Here is a 16,659-nt window from a genome sequence, read left to right on the forward strand (position 1 = left end):
CATAAACCAAAGTAAACCTTTCTTCCCTTAAGTTATTTCTGTAAGTTTTTTTCATCACAATGATGGAAAGTAACAAATACCTGAATCTTTGTCCTGTAATCTGGATATCTGGGTTTTTTCAGGGATGGCTTTTGCAAATCTTTGGGGCAGTTGTTCTTTTGAATGGGTAATATTTCTGTTTCTTTGCTTTGTGACTTTTTTTTCAAGTAGACTTTTGAAAATTATAACTGGTAACTCTGGAAATTAGGCACTTCCTTTCCCTTGGGATTTGCTGCTTTTGCGCACATGTGTGTGTGCATACATGCCACTTAGCACAGTGGTTTTTGGGAGGTCGGAGGATAATCTTGGGGTGTTGGTCCTTGCATGGCATTTTATTCGAGATAGGGTTTCTCTTGGTTTTACTGCTGCAAATGCCAGACTAGCTGGCCAGTGAACTTTGGGATTCTCCTGACTCTTCCTCCCAATGCCACAGGTGCCTTTGGGATTACAGACACATGTGCTACATGTCCACCTTCATGTGAGTTTTGAGGATCTGAACTCTAGTCATCAGACTTTGAACTTTTAAACACTGAACTGTCTCCTCAGATTCTGATTTAGTTTTTTTTTTTAATTCTATTTTTAATTTTTACTTATTTATATATTTGACAGAAAAAGAAGGAGAGAGAGAGAGGAAGAGAATGGGCATGCCAGGGCCTCCAGCCACTACAAATGAACTCCAGACACATGCACCCCCTTGTGCATCTTGCCTAACATAGGTCCTGGGGGATTGAACCTGGGTCCTTCAGCTTTGCAGGCACATGCCTTAACCACTAAGCCAAACCTCAGCCCTAGTTTTTTAAAATGGTTGAAGGCTATACTTACCTATTTGTTTGGAGACATTAGGAAGCTATTTTTTAAAGATATTTATTGTGTGATTGCTGAAGAAGTGTCTATTGCATCAACTTATACTTTACTCATCTTCTGATGGATTGCCTTAAACGATAAGAGCCAATTTAATAGGAAGAAATAGAAAAACATTCCAAAAAGACCAAAAAAGAAAAAAAAAAAAAAAAAAAAGAAGAAGAAGAACAACAACAACAACAATAACAACAAAAGGCTGGAGAAATGGCTTAGCAGTTAAGGCGCTTGCCTGTGAAGCCTAAGGACCCCCCAAACCCACATAAGCCGGATGTACAAGGTGGCACATACATCTGGAGTTTGTTTGCAGAGGCTGGAGGCCTGGTGTGCTCCTTTTCTCTCTCTATCTGCCTCTCTCAAATAAATAAAAATATTAAAAAAATAAAAAAAAAAACAAGAACAAAATCATTCAACCAACTCTCTTGGTCTTTGCAGCTAAATTCTGTCTCCTTCAATACTCACTAGGATTGAGGCAATCGTAGAGGTCAGCCTAAGGTTGCTGTAGTCCCAGGGATCAGCCCAAGATGAATGCTTGACTTTCTCAGGTCTTCTCTGGGCATGTTTCTTGCCTGGGCATGCGTGTGGCTTTCTAAATTCCTTCACATGCACAGCTCTTTTGAATGCCCTTGTTTGCCAAAAGAACTTCACCCAACTTCTCCAGACTGTCTTTAGTCTCCCCCACCCCCAAACTTTGAGACATGGTCTCATGTATCACGGTTTCCCCAATCCACAGACATCATTTTATAAACTCCCAGGGACATGACACCCTGATAACACAGCCTTGGGCAAATCACCACCCTTTAGGTCTGTTGACCCTTTTCCCATGTTCTCAAACTTTAGGGTGGGTCAGAACAACGTGGTTTGGAATGTGACTCTTGGGCTCCCTTCCAAACACTGACCCCTTAGGGCTGGGGTGGGACCCATAAATCATTTTAGCTGACTGAGTTGTATGCTAAGGATCCCCATACCATAGTACAGACTGCAGATCTTTGCTTAGATATCCTCTGTTCTGCTTGGGACAAGGTCAGCTGGCTAAGGGAGGAATGGATTTGCATAACCTGGGGCTGAAGGGAAGTGTCCCACAGCCAGGTCAGCCTGTGGATGGGGTGATGAGTGAGGCCCCTGTGAACACGTGGGTGACTACTCTACTCACGGAGGCCAGTGCAGAAGCAAGAGCAACACTGAGAAGTCCTCAGATGCCCAGATGTTCTTGTGGTCCTGGACGTCTAGATGTGTGTTTTCTCTGACCTTTTGTCGACACAAACACAACCAGGCAGCAGAGGAACTCAGGGAGGTTTTCTTCCTAGCAGAGACTACAATATCTAGAAGGTTTGGGAAAATGAGGCAATGGTGTCTCGTGATTGTCTCAGCTGGTTTTGCTCAGTATGCTGTGGCGGGAGCAATAATAAAAAAGGTGGTTTGCTCACAATACTCCCAGACCCTTGTACCTGAAACTGGGGCTGTAGGAATCAGCATGTCCCCAAGTCTCCCAAGACACAAATATGGTTCCCTTCTCTGTGGAGCACAGACCACGGAGATAGAACTGTGACATAGGGTGGAGAGAACAGCCTTTCCTATCCTCAATACATTTTTTTTTTTTTTTTTTTTGTTTTTTGAGGTAGGGTCTCACTCTGGTCCAGGCTGACCTGGAATTAACTCTGTCATCTCAGGGAGGCCTTGAACTCATGGCAATCCTCCTACCTCTGCCTCCCGAGTGCTGGGATTAAAGGCGTGCGCCACCACGCCCGGCTCTCAATACATTTTTTATCTTATGAATGTTTTGAAAGTTTCCTATCAACCATTTTTTACAAATATCTTCATATATGATCTCATGCCAACAAAATTGAAAAAATAAATGTTTTGTCGGGCATGGTGGCACATGACTTTAATCCCAGCATTTGGGAGGCAGAGGTAGGAGGATCGCTGAGAGTTCAAGGCCACCCTGAGACCACATAGTGAGTTCCAGGTCAGCCTGGACTAGTGTGAGACTCTACCTTGAACACCCCCCCCCCAATGGTTCAAATGATTTGAAAAGAGTAGCATATTCAATCGAAATATATTCTATTATAGGCACTAAAGGAAATAATGTACCCCCTTTCTAAAAAATGCTTAGCATTGGGCTGGAGAGATGGCTTAGCGGTTAAGCGCTTGCCTGTGAAGCCTAAGGACCCCGGTTCGAGGCTCGGTTCCCCAGGTCCCACGTTAGCCAGATGCACAAGGGGGCGCACGCGTCTGGAGTTCGTTTGCAGAGGCTGGAAGCCCTGCTGTGCCCATTCTCTCTCTCCCCCTTTATCTGTCTTTCTCTCTGTGTCTGTCGCTCTCAAATAAATAAATAAAAATTAAAAAAAAAATGCTTAGCACATTGTTTAGCATACATTATATAAAATTATATAAAAATCCTAGAATTTATCCTAAAGAAATTATCATGTGTACATGAAAAGATTTACCTGTAAAAAATGTTCATGGTGGGGCTGGAGAGGTGGTTAAGGCACTTGCCTACAGAGCCTAATGACCTAAGTTTGGTTCCCTTGTACCCACATAAAGCCAGATGTACAAAGTGGTGCATGTGTTTGGAGTTTGCTTGTAGTGGCTGGAGGCCCTGGCACACTCATATTTTTTTCCCTCTCTCTGTCTGCTTGAAAATAAATAAAAATATTTAAGAAAATTTAAAAAAGGTCATGGCAACATTACTCAGAGTTCATGTATCATTAGATGCACCCAAACAATGGAGTATTGTACAAATATTTAAGTCTGTTTTGAAATTTCACAAAACTATATGTACTTTATTTTAAAATACACAAAGAATATATGCAAAAGAAATTACCCTAATGAAATTACCCTAATAGGTGATCTCTTCTTCCTCCTTCTCCCTTTCCCCCCTTTTCCCCCTTCCCCCTCCTTCCCCTTCTCCTTTTGAGACAGGGTCTCACATATCCCAAGCTGGCCTCCCACGTGCCATGTAGCTGGGGACTACCTTGACCTTGTGATCTCTTATGTCTCTGTCTCGGGGCTCCTGGTTTAGGCAGTGCAGTGGATCCAGTCTCGGGCCTGCTAGGCAGGTATTCTACCAACAGAGCTACATTCCCAGCCCCCAGGCAGTCTGCGAAGTGTTTCTACTTACAACTTACTGACTCATGCACCTGCATGTCCCTGGTCCACACTGTATCCTTAGCAAGCAGTGTTCATTGCTTTTTCTAAGGCTCAAGCTAGGAGAAACGGAGATGCATGTCTTGAATTAGTCCTTCGGGTATCTCCCAGAGAAGTTGTTAGCGGAGTTTTAGGGCCAAAGCCTGAGTTCTGAGAGTCCCAACAGACTGGGGTTTGCCACTCGTATGGACATGTCAGTTAAGGAGACAGCGGTGAAAAGTAAAGGAAGGAGAGATGAAAAGGGCTCAGGCTCCATCCAGGTCCATCTCCAGGACACTGACTGAGCTTCAGGCTTGTGTAGAGGAAGCATGTGGGCAGGGGGCACGGGGAATGCGCAATGGACTTGGTCAAGGTGTGGTCTAGTTGATCCCTATCTCAGTTCTAGTTCTGCAAGCTGGTTTGAAGATGTCCTTATTGCTTGAAGGGACAAACCAGTTCCCACGAGATGATTGCTTCTGTTTTGGGGTGATCTCACGACGGAGTGATCTGTCTGAGAGGCTCTGCCGTTCCTGGAATACGAGGTGAGTGCAGGTTCAGCACAGTGACTAAACCTCCAGGCACCTTTTGAGGGTCTGGAACAGGACACTGTAAAAGCTGACAGAAACATGACTCAGTGACTCTTATCTTTGTGCCTTCATCCTTGAGGGAGATGAGACAGGTTAGGTAACTCTGGTTTTCAGACACTCCTTAGTGACTAACATGTCTATGCAGAGTTAAGCAAGTGACTGGCCCAAAGTAAGAAAGTGCCATGATGCAGACAGAGGGCTGAGGCATCGTGTTTCTTCAATAAAAGTAGTGTCTAGCTATCTGTGATAAGATTAGAACAGTTGCATATAACAAATTTCAAGTAAAGTCTGCCCTTTCTCTCATCTGAGGGAGGGAAATGGATTTTGTCTGTTTGCTGCTGGGGAGGGGGTTGGACCAAAGGCATGTAAAAACTCAATGCATGTTTCATACCATTTTCAAAGATGGATTTCTCTTTTCTTTTTTTAAAAGCAGCTCCCTAACTATTTTATTTATTTATTTAACAGAGAAAGAGGGGAGAGAGAGAGAGAGAGAGAGAGAGAGAGAGAGAGAGAGAGAGAGGGAGAATGGGTGCATCAGGGCCTCCAGCCATTGTAAACAAACTCCACATGTGTGTGCCCCCTTGTGTATTTGGCTAACGTGGATCCTGGGGAATCGAACCTGGGACCTTTGGCTTTGCAGGCCAATGCCTTTACTGCTAAGCCATTCCTCCAGCCCAAAGATGACTTTTTCGTAACTAACCATGTGCTTGCTTGGTTACTATAAACTTTACATTATTTTGCAAAGGACCAAAAATATTGTTTTCTTATTTTTATATAATTTAAAAAATATTTTATTTCTTTATCTAGAGAAAGAGAGAATGGGTGTTCCAGGGCCTCTAGCCACTGCAAACAAACTCCATGTGCATGTGCCACCTTGTGCATCTGGCTTATGTGGGTACTGGGGAATTGAACCTGGCTGGGTCCTTAGGCTTCACTAGAGCCTTAACCACTAAGCAATTTCTCCAGCCCTTTTTAAGCTTCAAAAAAAATTATTAGAGATAGAGAGAGGGATGGAGAGAGAAAGAGAGAGAATGGGCATGCCACTGCAAACAAACTCCAGAGGCATGCGCTACTTTGTGCATCTAGATGGCTTACGTGGGGCCTGGAGAATCAAACCTGGGTTCTTAGGCTTTTCAGGCAAGTGCCTTAACTGCTAAGCCATCTCTCCAGGACCCCCTCCCCTTTTAAAACATTTTTATTGACAAATTCCACTATTACAGACAATAAACCATAATAATTCCCTCCCCTTCCCCACTTTCCCCTTCACAAATCCACCCTCCATCATATCCCTGGCCCTCTCAATCTCTCTTTTATTTTGATGTCATCATTTTTCCCTCCTAATATGAGGGTTTTGCAAGTGTAGGTAGTGCCAGGCATTGTGAGGTCATGGATATCGAGGCCATTCAAAGATATTGGTTTTGACAGTTTTTTCTACTGTTTTCACTGTGGTGAAACCAGTGATTGGAGCTTCCTAGTCTACCATTTTGGTTACTGATTAGCCAACAGTCTCTTTATAACCTCACCTGGCAAGTGATCTAGAAACACTTCCGTCATATGCCATTGGTCATATTGACTAACCCTGTAATAATGTGAGAGAATAGTTACTCTTGTCAACTTGACCGGATTTAGAATCAGCATGGAAACAAACCTCTGGGCATATTTTTGAGGGAGTTTCTAGATCCAGATTAATTGCTGAGGGAAGACCCACCCTAACCATAGGTGGTACCTTTCCATGGGCAGGGGTCCTGAACTGAATTAAAAGGAAAGAACGATCTGAGCACCAGAATTCCTCCCTTTCTGCTTCCTGACTATGGGTGCCATGTGGCCACACATTTCACGCTCTGGCTGTCATGCCTTCCCCACCATGATGGACCGTGTCCCTTTGAACTGCCAGCCCAAATAAACCCTTCTCCCCTTACTCCTTTTCAGGCATTTAGTGACTGATACAGAGGGCATCATACAAGACTGTCATTACCAGGAAATGGGGATCACCCAGGGTCATCTTAGAAATCATTTACCCCTTACCACAGTATAGTGCCAGAAAATTCCTCCCCGAAGACTGGCAATAAGGTAGTGAAATACTTTGGGCAGGGCTCCATAGCAGGGAATCTTAGACATTAAAGCTAGAATTTTTTTTTTCTTAATTTTAAAATTTTTGTTTATTTATTTATTTGAGAGTGACAGAGAGAAGGAAGGAGGGAGGGAGGTAGGGAAGGAGAGAGAGAGAGAGAGGAAGAATGGGCACGCCAGGGCCTCCAGCCACTGCGAACAAACTCCAGCTGCTTGCGCCCCCTTGTGCATCTGGTTAACGTGGGTCCTGGGGAATCGAGCCTCGAACCGGGGTTCTTAGGCTTCACAGGCAAGCGCTTAACCGCTAAGCCATCTCTCCAGCCCAAAGCTAGAGTTTTTGAGTATAGAGTCCAGTATTGACTCTGGCTTGACATCAATCCTATAGCTTTATTACAGGAATGAGTCAGACATGGAGTGTGCCTTTGAGGGGTTCCCAGACACCTGAAAGATGCCTTCAGAGTCACGTGGGTAAGTTAAATGGCAGAGGTGTACACAGGACACCAAGGTGAGAGGTACCCCAGTTCAGCCTGGAAGGTGGGGAATGTTCCTGCTCAAGGTGACACCCAAGCAGAGATTTGCAAGGTGGGAGAGCCATGGAAAGGAGGAGAATCTGTGACTGTTGGGGGCATTCTAGGCCAAAGTTGCATGAGGACATATTGGAAATGGTACTAATACTACAACTGTTACAGATGTAGTATTGTATTTACCGAGATAATCACTTGCAATAAACCCAAAGTACAGGACAAATTTTAAAATATGTATTTTGTTCTTTTTGTTTTGTTTTGTTTTTGTTTTCTTGAGGTAGGGTCTCACTTTAGCTCAGGCTGACCTGGAATTCTCTATGTAGTCTCAGGGTGGCCTTGAACTTATGGTGATCCTCCTACCTCTGCCTCCTGAATTCTGGGATTAAAGGTGTGCGCTACCATGCCAGGCTTGTTCTTTTTTTTTTAATATTTAATATAATTTTTTTGAGAGCAAGAAAGAGTAAGATAGATATAAAGAGGCAGATAGCCGGGCGTGGTGACACATGTCTTTAATCCCAGCACTTGGGAGGCAGAGGTAGGAGGAACGCCATGAGTTCAAGGCCACTCTGAGACTACAGAGTGAATTCCAGGTCAGCCTGGACTAGAGTGAGACCCTTCCTCGAAAAACCAAAAAAAAAAAAAGGAGGCAGATAGAGAGAGAATGGGCATGCCAGGGCCTTCAGCCACTGCAAACAAGCTCCAAATGTACATGCCACCTTGTGCATCTGGTTTACATGAATCCTGGGGAATTGAACCTGGGTCCTTTGGCTTTGTAGGCAAGTGCATTAACTGCTAAGCCATCTCTCCAGCCCTTTTCTTTTCTTTTTAGATGTCATGTGTGTACGTATATATATATGTTTGTGTGTATATGTGTGTATGTATGGCTGCACGTGTGCCATGGTGTGAATGTGGAGGTCAGAGGACAACCTTAGGGAGTTAGTAACTGTCCTTCCACCTGTTTTTTTTAGAAGTATTTTATTTTTATTTATTTATTTGAGAAAGAGAGGGAGAGAGAGAAAGAGGCAGAGAGAATGGGCATATCAGGGTCTCCAGCCACTGCAGATGAACTCTAGATGCATGTGCCCCCTTGTGCATCTGGCTTACGTGGGTCCTGCAGAGGTGAACCTGGGTGCTTTGGTGTTGCAGGCAAGTGCCTTAGCTGCTAAGCCATCTCTCCAGCCCCCCTATTTTTTCTTCTTTTTTATTTTTTTTTAATTTTTATTAACATTTTCCATGATTATAAAATATATCCCATGGTAATTCCCTCCCTCCCCACCCCCACACTTTCCCGTTTGAAATTCCATTCTCCATATTACCTCCCCATTACAATCATTGTAATTACATATATACAATATCAACCTATTAAGTACCCTCTTCCCTTCCTTTCTCCACCCTTTATGTCTCCTTTTCAACTTACTGGCCTCTGCTACTAAGTATTTTCATTCTCACGCAGAAGCCCAGTCATCTGTAGCTAGGATCCACATATGAGAGAGAACATGTGGCGCTTGGCTTTCTGGGCCTGGGTTACCTGACTTAGTATAATACTTTCCAGGTCCATCCATTTTTCTGCAAATTTCATAACTTCATTTTTCTTTACCGCTGAGTAGAACTCCATTGTATAAATGTACCACATCTTCATTATCCACTCATCTGTTGAGGGACATCTAGGCTGGTTCCATTTCCCAGCTATTATAAATTGAGCAGCAATAAACATGGTTGAGCATGTACTTCTAAGGAAATGAGATGAGTCCTTTGGATATATGCCTAGGAGCGCTATAGCTGGGTCATATGGTAGATCAATCTCTAGCTGCTTTAGGAACCTCCACACTGTTTTCCACAATGGCTGGACCAGATTGCATTCCCACCAGCAGTGCAGAAGGGTTCCTTTTTTTCCACATCCCCGCCAACATTTATGATCATTTGTTTTCATGATGGTGGCCAATCTGACAGGAGTGAGATGGAATCTCAATGTAGTTTTAATCTGCATTTCCCTGATGACTAGTGACGTACAACATTTTTTTAGATGCTTATATGCCATTCGTATTTCTTCCTTTGAGAACTCTCTATTTAGCTCCATAGCCCATTTTTTGATTGGCTTGTTTGATTCCTTATTATTTAACTTTTTGAGTTCTTTGTATATCCTAGATATTAATCCTCTATCAGATATATAGCTGGCGAAGATTTTTTCCCATTCTGTAGGTTGCCTCTTTGCTTTTTTCACTGTGTCCTTTGCGGTGCAAAATCTTTGTAATTTCATTAGGTCCCAGTGGTTAATCTGTGGTTTTATTGCCTGAGCAATTGGGGTTGTATTCAGAAAGTCTTTGCCAAGACCAATATGTTGAAGGGTTTCCCCTACTTTTTCCTCTAGCAGTTTCAAAGTTTCCGGTCTGATGTTAAGGTCTTTAATCCATTTGGACTTAATTCTTGTGCATGGCGAGAGAGAAGAATCTATTTTCATCCTTCTGCAGATATTTATCCAGTTTTCAAAACACCATTTGCTGAAGAGGCTGTCTCTTCTCCAATGAGTATTTTTGGCATTTTTATCGAATATCAGGTGGCTATAGCTACTTGGGCTTACATCTGGGTCCTCTATTCTGTTCCACTGATCTACATGTCTGTTTTTGTGCCAGTACCATGCTGTTTTTGTTACTATGGCTCTGTAGTATAGGTTAAAATCAGGTATGGTGGTACCACCAGCCTCTTTTTTGTTGCTCAGTATTATTTTAGATATTCGAGGTTTTTTGTGATTCCAAATGAATTTTTGGATTGTTTTTTCTATTTCCATGAAGAAAGCCTTTGGAATTTTGATAGGGATTGCATTAAATGTGTAGATTGCTTTAGGTAAGATTGCCATTTTCACGATATTGATTCTTCCAATCCAGGAACAAGGGATGTTTCTCCACTTTCTAGTGTCTTCTGCAATTTCTCGCTTGAGTATTTTAAAGTTCTCATTGTATAGATTCTTTACTTCCTTGGTTAAGTTTATTCCAAGGTATTTTATTTTTTTTGATGCAATTGTGAATGGGAGTGATTCTCTGATTTCATCCTCTGTGTGTTTGTTGTTAGCATATATGAAGGCTACTGATTTCTGTGTATTTATTTTGTATCCTGCTACATTGCTGTAGGTTTTGATCAGCTCTAACAGCTTGCTAGTAGAGTCTTTCGGGTCCTTTATGTATAGAATCATGTCATCTGCAAATAATGATAACTTGATCTCTTCCTTTCCAATTTGTATCCCTTTTATGTGTGTCTCTTGCCTTATTGCTATGGCCAAGACTTCCAAAACTATATTAAATAGAAGTGGGGACAGTGGACACCCTTGTCTTGTTCCTGATTTTAGTGGAAAAGCTTCCAGTTTTTCCCCATTTAGTAATATGTTGGCTGTAGGCTTGTCATAAATAGCCTTTATTATATTGAGATATGTTCCTTCTATTCCCAGTCTGTGTAGGACTTTTATCATGAAGGGATGTTGGATTTTGTCAAATGCTTTCTCTGCATCTAATGAGATGATCATGTGATTTTTGTCCTTCAACCCGTTTATGTAATGTATTACATTTATAGATTTGCGTATCTTGAACCATCCCTGCATCTCTGGGATAAAGCCTACTTGGTCAGGGTGAATGATCTTTTTGATATACTCTTGTATTCTGTTTGCCAATATTTTGTTGAGAATTTTTGCATCTATGTTCATGAGGGAGATTGGTCTGTAATGTTCTTTTTTTGTTCTATCTTTGCCTGGTTTTGGTATCAGGGTGATGCTGGCCTCATAGAAGGGGTTTGGTAGAATTCCTTCTTTTTCTATTTCCTGGAAAAGCTTAAGAAGCAATGGTGTTAGCTCTTCCTTAAAAGTCTGGTAAAATTCAGCAGTGAATCCATCCGGGCCTGGGCATTTTTTAGTTGGGAGATTATTGATAACTGTTCGGATCTCCATGTTTGTTATAGGTCTATTTAAGTGATTAATCTCATTTTGATTTAATTTAGGTAGGTCATATAGATCAAGGAAATCATCCATTTCTTTCAGATTTTCATACTTTGTGGAGTATATGCTTTTATAGTATGTCCCTATGATTTTTTGAATTTCTCTGGAATCTGTTGTGATGTTACCTTGTTCATCTCTGATTTTATTAATTTGTGTCTCTTCTCTCTTTCTTTTGGTCAGATTTACTAAGGGTTTATCAATCTTGTTTATCCTTTCAAAGAACCAACTCTTTGTTTCATTAATTCTTTGGATTGTTCTTTTTGTTTCTATTTCATTAATTTCTGCCCTAATCTTTATTATTTCTTCCCGTCTACTAATTTTTGGTTTGCCTTGTTCTTCTTTTTCCAAGGCTTTAAGGCGAAGCATTAGGTCGTTTACTTGCGACCTTTCTAATTTCTTAATATAGGCACTTAAGGCTATAAATTTACCTCTTAGAACTGCCTTCATTGTGTCCCAGAGATTTTGGTATGTTGTGTTCTCATTATCATTTGACTCTATAAATTTTTTGATTTCCTTTTTGATTTCTTCATTGACCCACTCATCATTTAGTAGTGTATTGTTTAGCTTCCATGATTTTGTGTGTGCTCTATAGCCTTTCTTGCTACTGATTTGTAGTTTAATTCCATTGTGGTCAGATAGAATGCAAGGAATTATTTCAATTTTCCTGAATTTGTTAAGATTTGCTTTGTGTCCTAATATATGGTCTATCTTAGAGAATGTTCCATGTGCTGCTGAAAAGAATGTATATTCTGCAGCCTTTGGATGAAATGTCCTGTATATATCTGTTAGGTCCATTCCTTCTATGACCTCATTTAGTCCATATGCCTCTCTGTTTATTCTTTCCCTGGATGACCTGTCAATTGATGAGAGTGGGGTGTTAAAGTCACCCACCACCACTGTGTTTGGTGTTATCTGTGACCTTAGTTCTAATAGTGTTTGTTTGACGAATTTGGGAGCCCCCATGTTAGGTGCATATATGTTTAGGCTTGTAATGTCCTCCTGTTGGAGTGTGCCCTTAATCAATATAAAGTGACCTTCCTTATCTTTCTTGACTAACGTCGGACTAAAGTCTACCCTGTCTGATATTAGGATAGCAACCCCTGCTTGTTTTCTAGGCCCATTTGCTTGAAACACCGTCTTCCAACCTTTCACCCTAAGATAATGTCTATCCTTTGTAGAAAGGTGAGTTTCTTGGAGACAACAAATTGTAGGATCCTGCTTTTTAACCCAGTCTGCAAATCTATGTCTTTTCGTTGGGGCATTGAGACCGTTGATATTAAGAGATATTATTGAAAGGTGTGTATTTATGTTTGCCATTTTTGTGTGTGTGTGTGTGTTACTGGTTCTACCTGTGCTCTCTTCTGTTAACTGGTATTTGAGTATAGCTTGTTTTTTCTAGGTTCCTTATATGTGTGCTTTTCCTTTTGTTCAGCATGGAGGATTCTATCAAGTATTTTCTGTAGAGCTGGTTTTGTCTTCAAATACTCCTTTAACCTGCTTTTGTCATGGAATGTCTTTATTTCTCCATCTATTTGAATGGATAACTTTGCAGGATAAAGTAACCTTGGTTGACAGTTGTTATCTTTCAGAACTTGGAATATATCACTCCAAGCCCTTCTGGCTTTAAAAGTTTGTGTTGAATAATCTGCTGTAATCCTGATGGGCTTGCTTTTGTAGGTAACTTGATTTTTCTCTCTAACTGCTTTCAATATTTTTTCTTTGGTGTGTGTGTTTGGAAGTTTGATTATAATATGGCGAGGAGAGGTTCTTTCTGGGTTTTGTCTGGCTGGGGTTCTAAAGGCTTCCTGTAACTGTATTGGCACCTCTTTCCCAATTTGGGGGAAATTTTCCTCTATGATTTTGTTGAAGATGCCTACTATGCCTCTGGAGTGGAGTTCTTCTTCTTCTACTATGCCCTGAATTCTTATATTGGATCTTTTCATAGTGTCCTGAATATCTTGAAATTCCCACTCATACTTTTCTATAAGTTTTTCTTTCTCTTTGTTGGACTGCATTAGGTCTGCCACCTGGTCTTCTAGCTTAGATATTCTGTCCTCTCCCTCATCCATCCTATTGGTGAGATTTTCTACAGCGTTTTTTATTTCATTAACTGTGTTCTTCATTGCTAGTAATTCTGACTGGTTTTTCTTTATTATTTCTATTTCCCTATTTATGTCTTGTATTGCCTTCTTTATTTCATTAAATTGGTGTCCTGCCTCTTTTTTGATTCCTTTGATTTCCTCTTTGATTTCCTCTTTGATTTCTTCTTTGATTGTTTTCATGTGTTCTTTGACCTCTTTGAACATATTTATAATTATTCTTTTGAACTCTTTCTCAGGCATTTCCTCTAACTCTTTCTCACTGGAGGACATTTCTGATGCATTAATACTTTTAGGTGGATTTATATCGTCTTGCTTTTTAGTGTTTCTTGTGTTATAATGTATATATTTTTGCATCTTGGATTAAGTTAATGCTTGGATTTTCTAGCTAGCTGTGTATTCTTAGCTGTATCAATTGATTTGATGTAATATATTTTCAGGGTAGGACCTTAAGGTATTAGGTGTGGCTCTTAAGACTCTCAGAGTATCTACAAAGATGTTCTTAGGGGTTGAGTTTCCCTGCTATAGGAGTATTCAAGCAGGCTGAGTGGAATAAAATACAGGTAGATTCTAAAATTTAACTAAACACTGTACACATTCAATCAAAAACAGCCCCGAGTATGTATGCAAGAGTAGTTATTATAATGACCAGATCCTCTATCAACAAAGAGGTTTAGATTTCTGGTCTGTTGAGGGATCCAAGTCAGCTTGTGACCAAGTGAGACCCTTCCCTGGTACAATCCCAGTTACCTTGGGTGATTTTGGTCTCAGTCAAGTTGCTGCCTGTGTCGTCGGGCTGCTGTTCTGATTTCTGGAGCTGGGCACTTGCTTTTCCTACGGGGCAAACCGAGCTGCTGCTGCTGCCTCTGCTGCTGCCGTAGCTGCCACCACCGGAGCCACCACCGCTGCTGAAGCTGCCGCTGCCGTGTCCACCACTGCTGCTCCCCCCGAAGCCGCTGCTGCGGGATCTGCCGCCGCCTCCGCTCCTGGGTCCACTGCTGCTGGGGCCGCTGGTACTGGTGCTGGAGCCGCTGAATTTGCTGCCGAACTCTGCTCCTGCTTGGGTCCCGCTGTCAGCCCAAGTTGGCGTGGCCGGTCCCGGGCCTCTGCTGTGTTCGCTGGAGCTGGGCTCAGGCGGTGGGGGAGGGGAGGGAGCCGCAGCTGCTCTGGTTGTATCGCTGTTCCACGTGTTCTTCTACCTCGCGGTCTTCTCCTCCGCTGCTCGCTGCCGCTCTCCCCTCACGTTTCCCGAGCTGCGGAGAGCGCGGTGTGAGGGGAAAATCCCGCACCTGGCTTTTCCTGCGGCTCGAGCCGAGTCTGGCGGTTTTCTGCTGCGCCGGGGCCGCGGGCGGTTGGCCGAGCTGCCAGAGCCGCTTTCCCACCTGTGCGGGCTCTGGCTGCTCTATAACTCTTCTATTTCTCCGCTGCCGCCTCAATTTCCTATACACCTCACTTTTTAGTAAAAGTGTGTATTTTGCTGAGTTTTTTTGGTCTTTTTCCCCCCTAAGCAGCTTTGGCGTGGTACCTATGCCGCCATCTTAACCGGAAGTCTATTTTTTTCTTAAATCAAGTATATACTTTGTTTGGATACATTATGTGTTGTTATCATCATTTTCCTCCTCCTTGCCCCCATTCCACTGAGGGCCTTCCTCACTGGGATTGCTGGTATTCATCATGGGGTTGTGAATTATGAGAGCAGCAGTCAGTCATTGGGAGAGGAGCAATACCTCTGGATATGCCATCCCAACCTGTGGCTTGTACAGTCTTTCTGACCCCTCTTCTATAATTTAAAAAATAGTTTATTTTTATTTATTTATGTGTATGAGAGAGAGAGAGAGAGAGAGAGAGAGAGAGAGAGAGAGGGAAAATGGGTGCACCAGGGCCTCTAGACAGTGCAAACAAACTCCAGATGCATGAACACCATGTGCATCTGGCTTATGTGGGTTCTAGGGAATTGAACCTGGATCCTTAGGCTTTGCAGGCAAGTGCCTTAACTTTTAATCCATCTCTCCAGACCTCTTCTGTAAAATTTCCTGAGCCGTGTGTGTGTGTGTGTGTGTGTGTGTGTGTGTATTGGTTTTTTGAGATAGGGTCTTGCTCTAGCCGAGGCTGACCTGGAATTCACTATGTAGTCTCAGAGTGGCCGCAAACTCACAGTGATCCTCCTACCTTTGCCTCCCAAGTGCTGGTCTTAATAGTGTGTGCCACCACGCCCTTCTACCTATTTTTAAGACAAGATCTTTCTTGTCTTTTCTTTTTTCTTTTTTGCCATTGAGAAGGCCAGTCTAATTGGCCTGTGAGCTTTGGGATCCTCCTGGTTCCATTGCTGTGGATACTGGGGAATCAACGATGGTTACATGATGACGTTACAGAGACATGAGTAGGTGCTCAATGACTCTTAGGTAATAACAAATATTTTTAAGCATTTAAAATATTTTGCACCTAAAAATTAAGAGAATTTTCTCATTATCAAGACAACTCATGTTTATTATAGAAAAAATGGAAACTGTCAATAGATCAAATATCAGTAATTGATTGCTGTGGGTGTGTTGAAATTATAGATGTGTGCCCTTGTATCTAGTTTTACATGGGCACTGGCGGTTAAACCCAGGTTGTCAGGCTTGCAATACAAGCACCTTTAACTGCTGGCCTCTCTCCCCTTCCCAGTACATGACATATACATTTTTATATTTTTTTTAGTTTTTTTGAGGTAGGGTCTTACTTTAGCCCAGGCTGACCTGGAACTCACTCTGTAGTCCCAGGCTGGCCTTGAACTCACAGTGACCCCCTACCTCTGCTCCTGAATGCTGGGATTAAAGGTGTGCACCACCATGCCCAGTTTGACATACATTTTAAAATATTTATACCAGTATTTTATTTTTTATTTATTTTTAAAGTTTTTTGAGGCAAACCCAACAGACTGGCCTTTTTTTGAAAAATGATTTTATTTATTTATTTATGAGAGAGAGAGAAAAAGAGAGAGAGAGGATGGGCTTATGTGGGACCTGAAGAATCAAACCTGGCTTTTGAGGCAAGCACCTTAAGTGCTAAGCCATCTCTCCTAACCTGGCCTCTTTTTTTTATGTGAGGGAGCAAGAGAGAGAGGAGAGAGAGATAGGAGAGAGAGAGAGAGAAGGAGAGAGAGAGAGGGGAGAGAGAGAGAGAAGGAGAATTGGTGTGCCAGGGCCTCCAGCCACTGCAGTTGAACTCCAGACGCATGTGCCCCCTTGTGCGCATTTGTGACCTGCAAACTTTGTCACTGTGCATGTGGCTTAGTGGTACCTGGAGAGTTAAACATGAGTCCTTAGGTTTCACAGGCATGTTCCTTAATCACTAAGCCATCTCTCCAGCCCTAATATTTTGTTTTTAAAAATATT

This window comes from Jaculus jaculus, chromosome 11 (genome assembly GCF_020740685.1).
Source record: "Jaculus jaculus isolate mJacJac1 chromosome 11, mJacJac1.mat.Y.cur, whole genome shotgun sequence".
Lineage (NCBI taxonomy): Eukaryota > Metazoa > Chordata > Mammalia > Rodentia > Dipodidae > Jaculus > Jaculus jaculus.